We start from the raw sequence: 12,343 nt of genomic DNA, 5'->3' as shown, positions 1-12,343 counted from the left end.
ACCCTGCAAATTGTTCTGTAGTCCTCTGATTGCAGAGCTGGGGTGGAGACTGAGTGCTGTGCTCTGTCTTTTCTTACAGCTTTATATTCACCAACCACCCCCCACCAACATTTTATTGTGAAAAATTTAGAATATGCAGAGAAGTTGTAAGAATTGCTCAGTGGATACCAATTTACCAGCCCCTCCCCAGATTGCATAGCCCCCATTTTGCTCTATTCACATTATTCTATAACCAGCCATCCCTCCATTCATCAATTCAGCCTAGTTTGTGATATATTTCTAAGGAAGTCATAAACACGGGTGCACTCCCTCTACCATGTACTTCAGCTCGTGTGTCATTAGCCAGAGTTTAACATTTATCAATGGGGGTTCCTGGGGCTAAAATTTATAGTGAAATGCTCAAATCTCCAGTGTACCAATTGAGAAGTTCTGACAAATGAAATCTGAACTGTTAAGGTCCAGAACATCACCATCACCCCCAGAATATTCTCTTCTGCCTCTTCGCAGTCAACCCCAACCCCACTGCCACCCCCCAGAGGCAACCACCAGCCTGCATTTTTTTCACCACAGGTTAGTTTGACCTGTTCTAGAACTTCATGGAAATAGAATCATGAAGTGCATGCTCTCTGGTGAGGCCCTTTCTCTCAGCATGATGTTTTTGAGATTCATGCTGGTGTGTGTGTCAGAAGATCTTTTTTTTTTTTTTTTTTTTGTGGCCCAGTGTGCATATATCATGGTCTGTTTATCCATTCTTCAACTGATGGACACTTGGGCTGTTCCCAGTTTGGGGCTACTATGAATAAACCTACTGGGGACATTCTAGAAATTCCCAGGTCTTTTTCCAAAGTGGTCATATCATTTACACTCTCACCGACACCGTAGGAGAGTTCCAGTAGCTCCCGTCCCTGGCAACATTTGGTGTCATCAGTCTTCAGCTGTTTGATGGATATATAATGTATCTCATTGCAGATTTCCTTTGCATTTCTGTGATGATGGACAATGTCTGTATTTTATCGGGTTGTGTCCCTGTTACTAAATTGTAGATGCTCATTATATATTCTGGACATCAGTCCTTTGATAATTTTCTGCAAACGTTTAGTCCCACTCTGACTTCTTTTTTCTGTATTTTATCGGGTTGTGTCCCTGTTACTAAATTGTAGATGCTCATTATATATTCTGGACATCAGTCCTTTGATAATTTTCTGCAAACGTTTAGTCCCACTCTGACTTCTTTTTTTTTTTCTTCCAGCCTTCACTGAGATACAGTTGACATACAACGTTATGTAAGTTTAACATGTACAGTGTGTTAACCTGATACACTCATATGCTGCAGAAAAATAACCACCATAGTGATAGCCAACAGGATCATCACATCACATGATCACCTTTTTTTTTTTTTTTTGGTGGTGAGAACATTCAGGATCCACTCTCCCAGAAACTCGTTTATTTTCTTAACGGTATTTTTCTCAGGGCAGAATTTTACTTTTCTTTCTTTTCTCTCTTTTTTTTTAAGATTTTATTTATTTATTCGTTAGAGAGAAAGAAAGAGCACAAGCAGGGGGACTGGCAGGCAGAGGGAGAAGCAGGCTTCCCTCTGAGCAAGGAGCCCAACATGGGGCTTGATCCCAGGACCCTGGCATCATGACCTGAGCAGAAGGCAGATGCTTAATCAACTGAGCCAGGCATCCCATGAATTTTAGTTTTAATGAAGTCTATTTTGTACATTTTTTTTGCTTCCTTCTTGGGACCCATTCATGGGGATGTCATGCCATATTTTGGTCCTTTCTAAGAAACCCCCACGTTGTAAAGATATCCTTTCATGTTTCTTGCAGAAGCTTTGCGTGTGTGTTTGCAGAAGCTTTAGAGTTCTGGGGTTTATGATTCCATCTGCGATCCATGTTGAGTTAAGTTTTGCGTGTGTGGTGTGAGGCGGAAGTGAAGTCCCTTTATTCCTTGTGGATATCAGTTATTCAGCACCATTTGTGAAGAAGACCTTTCCAGTTGGATTGCTTTGGTGCCTTGCACAAAAATCTATTGACCTAATAACAAGGGTGGGTCTTAGGGTGTGTGCTTTAATTTTTGAAAGATTTATTTATTTTAGAGAGAGACGGGGGGTGGAGAAGGGCAAAGGGAGAGAGAACCCTCAAGCAGACTCTTCACTGAGCCAGAGATGGGGCTTGATCCCAGAATCCTGAGATCGTGACCTGAGCAGATGTCAGATGCTTAACTGACGGAGCCACCCAGGTGTCCCTGATGCGTGTACTTTTAAAGGGAGCTCTTACCCTGGCTGAACAGCAGCATAGAGAGGGGCTCATCCTTTCTGCACGTGATGTTCCCACTTGAACATCTTGCAGCCCTTCCCTCGACATGGAGGGGAACATCCCCTGACCCTTGGTTCCTGCTGAGGCTGGGCCGGGCCGCTCTCTCCTGACCCGGGGCACTAGTGAGTGTTAAAAATAGTGCTATCTTTTCAGATGTTTTTTTTTTTTTTTTTTTGATCTCATGACTTAAGTTTCATGACTTCAATTGAATCTTTTTTTCCCCCAAATGATTCATGGGGTAAATCGATGTGTCTGATTTTGTCGAGGAGGGGAAATAGGATACGTGGAGGCTAGGTCATGTTTCCCCAGGTTGTGGGCCACCCTGTGCTCCCGAGTCGTCTGGTCCCCGATGACAGCGGTTCAGTCTGTCTTCTGGCCTCTCAGCCCCTTCGCTTTCGGCCTGGCCGCAAACCTGGACTTGAGAAAGTGCTTGGTGCAGCTGTGCCTGCTGAAAACATTCCCAAAAGCTGAGAGGGGCGTTTAGGATGGAAATGGTTTAGGCAAGACAGTCCTGTCAAAAAAAGGGACAACTGAAGAGAAAGAGCCCCCTCCCTTTTTTTCTTTTTTTTTTTTAGGGGGGAGCTTTAAATTGTGTTTCGGAAGAAAGGAGATTGAACCTCCATGCCTGTTTCTTTTAAGTAAGAACATGGGGAGACGCTAGACCAGAAAGCTTGGAGCCAGAGAACCTGACCTGTGTGTGTGTGACTTGTGCACACGCGGGAGCCCTGTGGGCCTGGCCTCTTATTCTCAGCCTTCAGAACCTGGAAACCCAGCACTGTTCTCTGACTCAGGAAGGGCTGATCTGACCTGGCAGCTTGTCTTCCATTTGTTGAATGGGACGCCATGCCTACAAGTCACCTTGACAAATGATTGTGGCCCGGGAGCCTAGGCTTGTGTCTGTGTTCGAAGGCTGCGTCTATGTGGGGAAGATGGAGGTTCCTTGGGGGGTGTTTCGGTTTTACAACCCCCAGCATTCTGCTTGGTCCAACTGTACGCGCTATTGTGCGGGATGTGAATCAGGCGCACCTCACCTCATGGAGCCTCAGAGCCTTCACTTTCTCTCTGCTTAAACACCCACTCCCTCCCACTTAGACTTGGAAGCCTTTCTATGGACACCTGGGCTTGAGAAACCACACAGTCGAGGCAGCCTGCTGCGGGGCACAGCGTCTGCACCCAGGGATTGCCCAGACCTGAGCTTACCTCCAGAACCAGGATGGCAGCTCAGTTTCAGTCTCCTGTGGGTCAGGCTGGACCACTGCCACCCCCTCCCAGATAAAAGGTCTTTGACCATTTAGCTGCCATCATTCACTTACCCTGGGAAAAACCAGAGTCTCCTCCTTGGAAACGCATAACCCATGCTCTCCAGAACTTTCCATTTCAAAGTCAACTCCTCCTCAAGTATTCAGTTCTGGCTGTTGAAAAGTAAATTTTCTTCCTACCCCAGTCTAGTTTTCTGTAACAGTAACGGGACATGTATATGAGAGCATACTCTCTTCTAAGTGCTTCGTGATGCTCTCGTGAAGATAAAACCGAGGTCCAGGCCAGTCGGGTAACTTGCCCTGGAGTGGCAGAGCTGGAATTCAAACCCCAGGATGTCTGACTTCAGTGCCCACGTGCCTAGCCAAGACTTGACACTGTCGTATGTCCGTATGAAGGGCATCACGTGGAAGGAGGATTAAGAAATTATAGCCATACACCTCTCGAGGGGCTCGGGGTGGCCGTCTCATCTGTGCATGGCCTGTATACGCCCAGAGTCAGTGCACTGGGGTGCGGCCACATTCCCCCCCTTTTCACCCCTGGTCCGTCCATCCCCAGCTCCCGGAGTAGAGAGTTCTACACAGACCTGTTGCCTCCTCCTCTTCAAAGCCACAGGATCATAAGGCTTTGTCCATATCTTAGACAACTTCTGAAGGGACAGCTTCCCAGAAGGGGGATTAGAGCATCAGGGAGCGGAAGCATCCTCAAGGCTTTGGATAGGTATGGCCAAAGCGATTTCCATTTGAGGATCCTACCAAAGACCTCCGCATTTGGAGCAGCATGTCCAAAACGCCCACCTGCCTAGTGAGCCAGCCCGTCATTTCACTTACGAAGCCTGGGGGGTGCCCAGAGCGGGAAGACACGCCCTGGTCTTTGAAGTTCAGTGTTCCCAGGGGCATCAGCATCACCTGAGAACTTGGTAGAAATGCAAATTCTTGGACCTCACCCCAGTCCTACTGAGTCACAAACTCCAGGGGCGGGGCCCAGCTGTCTGGAAACAAGCCCTTCGGGTATTTCTGGTGCCTGCTCAGGTCTGGGAGCCCCTGGTCTTGGGAAAGCTGCGTGAACCGTAGGGGAAATGCACACACTTTATAAACCAAATTGGCGGGGGCTGGGAGCAAATCCAAGGGCAAGGTCACTTCCATCCCTAGTTCCTGTTAAAAGTCATTACCTCTTAGCTGGTTTGTGTCTTTAGGTGCATAAATAGAGCCATGCAGAAAATGTTACTCTCACGTTAAGTGTCTAGCTCTTGTAGGCACTTGTTATTAGTACTTAAGAGGTTTATTATGTGCCAGGTGCATTATTATTATTATTATTATTATTATTATTATTATTTTATTCCTTTTGTTCCCTTGGGAGGAGAAAGGAAGGCTTTGAGCACTTTAGAAACAGCCTAAGGTCACACAGCTTGTAAGTGGCAGAACTAAAGTTTGAACCCAGTCTGTCTGCCAGAGACTGAGCTCTCTCTCCATGGCTCCACGGCTTGAGAGAAGGAGTTGAGATACTTACATAAGGTCGAGTCTTTCAAATGATTGGATTTGTGAATGTTCTAGAATCTTCTAAAGCTCTGTAGTGAGTATCTCGAGAAGTGGCTTTCCCCTGCTTCTGGTTAGCCTCGGACTTTGACACATCAAAGTCGGTCTGGGGCACACGTCACTCTGGCCTGGTTCACTACCCGTAGCAGGTTAGTGAGGTGATCTTTTATTTCCCACTACCTGTTTCGCTTTGACTCCTAAGGGATGGCTTCTAGAGTATCTGGACTGTAGACATCCCCTGGTAGGTAAGTGTCTCTGTGGTAGATCACTTGAGTTCTATGACACTTCATGTAATGAGCTCTCAAATCCTATCTCAAATGAGAGGTCGGAGCCAGAGGCGCTTGGGAGGGCGGAGGTTGGAGGGGACAGGGACACTGAGTGGAGGCATCAATGCTTTGTCTTTTACCATTTGACTGAGGGGCGAGCCTAGAGCTTGGGACCCACACTGGCACTCTGGCTACTCCCAGCTTCCGGGCAGTGGCAGCGGGATGTGCCAGAGGCCATAGCACAGGAGCGGGGCCAGGCTCGCCACTGCCCCGGAGGCATCCCCATGGAGCGCCTCAAGAGGTGCCTGCAATCACATCAAAACAGAGGAGACTCCAGATATTCCCTTTTGGGGCCACGGAAGGGAAGCCAACTGAAATGTGAAGAGGTGTCTGAAAGCCGAGAGGAAACCAGTGAGCCCTTTCCGAAGTTCTATTTGTGGTGAGAAGGCTTGGCATGGGGCAGCCAGCCCTCCTGCAAAAATAAGTCCGATGTGCCAAGAAATGGCTCAGTTTTGGAAACAAATGTCCCTCTGCAGAGGAAGGGAGCTGGAGCAGGGACTTCGGAAGGTTCTGCCCCTCTCCTCCGCTTCCCTCCGGACCCCAGCTCCAAGGAGAGAGAGCAAGAAAAGCTCAGCATTGAGAAGTGGTCTTGCGTATAGTCACGGCTTCACTGTCCCACATGGGGCCAGGGGAAAAACGGGTGCAGTGGAAGGTTTCAAGTCACCTAGCAAAGGGACCATTTGGTCAGGCTGCGATCACATAGCACTCCTGTCTTCCGTTTGACTTCACATGGTGAAAACTGTCTAGAAGATGGGGCAGGAACTTCAAATCATATTCCCTCACTGATCCCTCTCTAGAAGCACTGGGAAAAGTACATTTTTTGTCATGAAACAAATTACAAGTCAAGCCCAGGCTCCACTACTTACTTGCTTTGAACTTTGGATAAGTTCTGTGTGCTTCTGAAAGTCAGTTTTCTGCTCTGTACAATGGGGATAATAATACTGCAGTGTTGAAGACTCGTTCAGCTGTGAATGCCATAGGTCGTGAACACTGTGGCTTAAAATACTCATGTAAAAGACATCCAAGGATGCTGGTTGTCAGGGGCTAGGGAGAGGGTAAATGGGAAGTTAGTGTGCAATGGGTACAGAGTTTCAGATTCACAAGATGAGAAGAGTCCTGGGGATGGATAGTGGTGATGGCTGCACAACAGTGTGAATGTACTTAATACCACTGCACTGTATACTTAAAAATAGCTAAGATGGGAAATTTTATGTTATGTGTATTTTGTATTTTAACTCAAATCAAATTTTTAAAAAATTTAATTAAGAAAAATGATATAGGAGCGCCTGGCTGGCTTAGTTGGTAGAGCGCATGACTCTTGATCATGGGGTTGTGGGTTCAAGCCCCACGTTGGGCATGGAGCCTACTTAAAAAAGAAGAAGAGGATATATATGAAAACCAAAACCAAAAAGACTTCCAAGGCAGGCAGCTTGTATGGGTCTGTGAAATCATGGACCTGGGCTCCTTCAGTCTCCCTGTGCTAGCTTCCATTCCAAAGGTCAACTCATGGTCCAAGGTGGCTGCCAGAGCTCCAGCCATTACGTTCCAGTCTGCAAGAAAGAGGAAGTACATCCTGACTCACCTTTTTAGAAGCCATCCCAGAAGTCCACCATAAAACTTCCACTTACATTTCATTGGCTAATATTTAGTCATGTGGTCATGCCTGGCTGCCAGGGAGTCTGGGAAAGGTAGTTGTGGGAGGTGGCCTTTAAAATGGCCTCAGGGTGGGTGGCTCAGTCGGTTTAGCCTCCGACTCTTGATCTCAGCTCAGGTCTTGATCTCAGGGTCATGGGTTCAAGCCCCACATTGGGCTCCACAGTGAGTGTGGAGCCTACTAACTAAATAAGTAAATAAAAATAAAAATGGCCGCAATCATCCCTGCCTCCTGCTGTTCACTCCCTTGTATAATTCTCTCCCCTTGAGTGTGGGCTAGACCTTGTAACTTCCTTCTAATCAATAGAATCTGGCCAAAGTGATGGGAGTTCACTTCCAAGATTAGGTTACAAAAAGATGGTGGCTTCTGTCTTGGATGCCCTCTCTTCCTCTGAGGAAATCCAGCTGACATGGGAGCTGTCCTGTGGGGAGGCCCACATGGCAAGGAACCAACATCTCTGGCCAACAGCTAGCGAGGACCGGAGGCCTTCAACCCGGCTGTCTCATGAGTGAGCTTGGACGGACATCCTCCTAGTCGGACCTTCAGATCACTACAGCCCTGGTGGACATCTTGACCGCAATTTCTTGAGATACCTGATCTAGAAAGCCCCCAAAACGGACCCATAGAAACAAAATGTTGATTGTTTTCAGCTGCTACATTTTGGGCTTATTTGTTACACGGCAGCAACCAACTCATCCAGTTCTCCCAACAGACACATTCCCTGGGTTCTATGAGTAAGAAGGAAGGGAAGAGGGAATTGGGAAGAACCAGTAGTCACTGCCACCTCTGGCTACCTCACAGGACTGTAGTGAGGATGAAATGAAGTAAGTCTATAAAGTGCCCACCTGCTGTTGGCAGCGCCCAGGAAGTACCTAAGGAGACATGATTAGTGAGGGTCTATGTCCCAGGCTTCTCACCAAAGTCTTCCAGGAGATACAGCTGTGTTGTTTCTATCGTGTGATTTTCCCTGGGTCCCTCTCCCTCTCCCTCTCACAGCCTCCCACCAATTCCACAAAATCCAGCCAGTAGCATGACTACTCCTACAAAACCAAAGGTCCCCAAGCCAGCCAGTGGGCTCACAAAATGCTAAGATTTCAGAGGGGAAGGGGCGTAATCCAGTTTCTCCTTTTACAGCATGAACCCCTCTAGAGCGATATCCCAGCTTTCTGCTCTACCAAATTTCTGCACTGCTACTGCAGAGGCAGGACCCAGGATTTGGAACATTTATTGAGTTCCTGATTTAAAAAAAAAAAATGGCACTAGTTCAACCCAATTTTCTCTCCCCAAGAGGAGCGGAGGTCAGGTTTATGGGACATGGGGTGGCTTCTGAGTGAATGAGCATCATAGTTCTTCCTGGTTTTCCTTTGGGCTTTTGGGGACCTTTCCTCTTGTCTGTCTAGAGAGACCTAAAGTCCTTACAGTGCCCTCAAGAGCCTAACCCCCAAGGGTGTAACTGGGAGAAAAATCTAGAGAGTGCCCTCCCTGGGTCCCACGGTAATGTGTGCACCTCACAAGGGCAAGAATTGAGTCCCCTCTTGAATTATAAGCCCCAATATGTAGGGATTTTTTTTTCACTGCGGAAGAAGGTGGACTCCCAAATTATTTCGCACAAAATGAAATCTCAATTTTTCACAATGGATTAACAACGACCAAAGCCTTTCAGTGAAAACAAATATTCTAGGGAGGGAGGGAGAGAGAGAGAGAGAAGGGACAAATCCCAAGACTTTTTTTCTTAATCTCCTTCAGTAATAATGGAAGACAAAATATGCCCTTATTCTTGCTCGTTATTTTTATTAGTGAACCAGGATATACGAGAACTTAATAAAATATTCACAGAAGGCTCAGCTGTATTATTAAAAATCTTCTTTACCAGTCCTTTGAATTTCATAAAAGCAATGATCTCTTTAAAATCACTAGGAGGGGAAAGACGGGTGCATATGTGGGGTACCGTCGTATTTAATGCCGTGTTAACATGCTTTCTTAAACTAAAAAAAAAAAAAAAAATGACTTTTGAGCATGACGTTGCAAAAGCTTACCAGGTTCCTGCCTGTTAAATGCAGAGGAGCTGTACCACCGCGAGTGCTGTAGGAGCAGAGACTTGTCACTAATGTCTCTGTGCGCACCTAATTGGAGAAGTCCAGTGTGCACCGGGGAGATTAAGCGTGGAGAGGCCAAGCATTCCGAGTTTAGAAAGTTGTCACAACAAAATGATGCATGGAGTGTTTTAACACCCTCTCTTCTTGGAAGGCAGAGCAGACTGGCAGAAAGCACTGTGTGTGAACGAGTGGGGGTGCATGTGTGTGTGCATGCACGCACACTCACGCACGCATGTGCATACAGGGGCTTCAGGTGGGAGAGGAGTGTTCAGGAGGAAACTAATGCTCTTGCTCTGATAAAGAGCAGGAGCATTTTTTAAGCAGTTGGGAGCTGGATAGGTGTCTCACTTGAGTCCTCCTGATGAGTAATTAATTGCTCTTTGGCTTAGTGACAGAATTACAAACTGGTACTTGGGTGATTGTTTTTCTTTACACCGCGTTCTGCCATTATATTCTCTATTAGGAATTGGATATGCTCAAAAGACGTAGTGAGTTGGCTGTTGGCTAACAATGGGCCTCTTGTGTCATCCGTAGGCAACGTTACCTTGCGTTCCTCTGACCCTGGCATCAACACTTAGCAGGTGGCAACTTCCTAGCCCTCCCCTTTTCCGACCTCAGGGGGTGGCCTTGAAACCCCAGAGCTAAAGCTGCACGTACAAAAGTCATTGGTCAAAGTGTGTCCCTTGCGGGGGACCCCATGCATACCAGGATTCATTGGGGATGATCTCCCTCTCTCAGCCTGGTTTCCCTCACCCCACGCTCTGCACCTGCCCACCTCTCAATGTTGTGGGTGGTCATGCATTTGCAGTGAAGCATGAATATTGTTCTCTCTTATATTTCGTCATGGGAGTCCACCTCAACCGAAAGGTAGCAGGGATCTGCATGGATGGCTGTCTTGGGGCTGGACAGTGTATCTGGTGGGGAAAGAATATGATGGACTCACCTTGTTCGTGGGATGGGTCACAGCATTTGCTGCGTGAAGCTGGAGGGCCCGAAGCAGTTTCTAAGGGAATCACTAGCTTGGGGACTGCAGGAGGAAGTGGGTAGCCACTGGATGTGGTTTCTAAAAGCAGTGGCACACAGCAAGGGAGTGATGGCAAGGGAGGCTGTGTGTCCATCCAGTCAGGGGCCCAAGGAGGAGGTTAGTGAGGGGACATTTCAGGGACTCACCAATGCATCTGTACAGTCTCCTCCTTAAACATTTGGAAGAAAACTTGGGTTTTTTTCTGTCTATAGTTCAGCACTCTAAAAGATGTTTGTCCCAGGAGGATGTGCTGGTGTTTTACCAAAACTAGGACTTCTCACCTGAGGCTTGTAAAGTGCTAGACAGAATCATAACAGTGATAATAAAGACAGACATTTATGTGGCCGTGCTGTGAGCCAGGGATTGTTCTAAGTGCTTTGTGTGTGTTTAATAGCTGACTCCTGGCTTGGAACAGGCAGATGGAAGGGTCCAGAGGCTGGGCAGGGAGTAGCCAGCAGCCTCCTTGCTGGGATCTGCCAGCATTAGTTAGATGAATGAATTTCACTCCACCAACGTGCGTTTTTTAAATGTCACAATCCTTTTTTAAAAACTTTTTTTATTTCAGAAATGCTCCAACTTAATTGAAATAGAATTGACATAGAATGTTGTGGAAGCTGGAGGAGGACAATGTGTTGATTCGATACACTTACAGGTTGCAAAATGATTACCCGCATAGCTTCACTAATACCCGAATGGTGCCCCATTGTGTCACGTGTCACCTTTTGGTTTTTTATGTTGGGAGCATTTAAGATCTACTGTCTTAGCAACTTTTAAGTATGTAATACAGTGTTATTAATTATAATCACCATGCTGTACGTTAGATCCCTAGACCCTGTTCGTCTTATAATTGGAAACATAACCTTTGACATCTCCCCACTTCCCCACCCCCAGCCCCTAGTCTCCACCGTTCTACTCTGTTTCAATGAGTTCATTATCTTTAGAGTTACCTCTAAGTGATAGCACGAAGTATTTGTCTCTCTCTGACTTACTTCAGTTAGCATCATGCCCTCAATGTTCACCCATATTGTTGCAAATAACAGGATTTCTTTTTCTCATGGCTGAGTGATATTCTGTCGTGCGGCTGTAGACCAAGGCTTCTTTAGCCGTTCATCTGATGACAGACACTTCGGCTGTGTCCACATCTTGGCTCTTGTGAATAGCGCAGCAGTGAACACGTGAGTGCAAACGTGTCTTCAATATCCTGTTTCATTTCCCATGACTATATATCCAGAGATGAAATCGCTGGATCCTAGGGTACTTTTATTTTTAATTTTTAGGAACCCGCGTACTGTTTTCCAAGCTGGCTGCCCCAGTGTACATGCCCACCGACAGTGTGCGGGAGCTTCCTTTTCTCTGCACCCTTGCCGACGCTCGTTCTCTCTTGTCTTCTGTGATGACGGCCGTCCGGACAGGTGTGAGGCGATATCTCACTGTGGTTTTGATCTGCATTTCCCTGACGATCAGTGATATAGAGCATCTTTTCATGTACTTGTTGGCCATTGGGACGTCTTCTGTGGAAAAATGTCTATTCAGTTCCTCTGCCCATTTTTACCTTTTATTATTTATTTATTTATTTGAGAGAGAGCACAAGGAGGGGGAGGAGCAGAGGGAGAGGGAGAAGCAGACTCCCCGCTGAGCAAGGAGCCAGATGAGGGGCTCAATCCCAGGACCCTGAGATCATGACCTGAGCCGAAGGCAGGTGCTTAACTGGCTGAGCCACCCAGGTTCCCCTCTGCCCATTTTAAAACTCAGATTGTTTTTTACTGAGTCGTATGAGCTCTTTATATATTTTGGATATTAACCCCTTATCGGATGTATTGTCTGCAAATATCCTCTCCCATCCGTAGGTTGCCTTTCCATTTTCTTTATTGCTTCATTTGCTGTGCAGGGTTTTGGTCTGAGGCAGTCCCACTCAGGAATTTTTGCTGTTCTTGCTTCTGGTGTCATATCCCATAAATCATTGCCAAGACCAGTCTCAAAGGAGTGTTTTCCCTGTGTTTTCTTCTAGGAGCTTTATGGTGTCTGTTCTTATGTTTAAGCCTTTAATCCGTTTTGAGTTCATTTTTGTGAGTGGTGTGACATAAGGTTCCAGTTTCATTTTCTAGCTTGTGGATGTCTGGTTTTCTCAGC

At 46.7% G+C, this 12,343-nt stretch overlaps 1 protein-coding gene and 1 non-coding gene across 6 annotated transcripts in view; both read left to right on the top strand.

The window, feature by feature from the left end:
* The window catches only part of PARN (poly(A)-specific ribonuclease), a 233,377-nt gene that overhangs the window by 152,971 nt on the left and 68,063 nt on the right, over nucleotides 1–12,343 (top strand). The window lies entirely within an intron of this gene.
* On the top strand, nucleotides 6,724–6,796 carry TRNAK-CUU (transfer RNA lysine (anticodon CUU)). Its single transcript has one exon. It is a non-coding gene; the product is annotated as a tRNA-Lys (tRNA).

Source organism: Ursus arctos, unplaced genomic scaffold, assembly GCF_023065955.2.
Source record: "Ursus arctos isolate Adak ecotype North America unplaced genomic scaffold, UrsArc2.0 scaffold_2, whole genome shotgun sequence".
Lineage (NCBI taxonomy): Eukaryota > Metazoa > Chordata > Mammalia > Carnivora > Ursidae > Ursus > Ursus arctos.
Note: the sequence above shows the minus strand (reverse complement) of the source record. Positions and strands in the feature narration are given on the sequence as shown.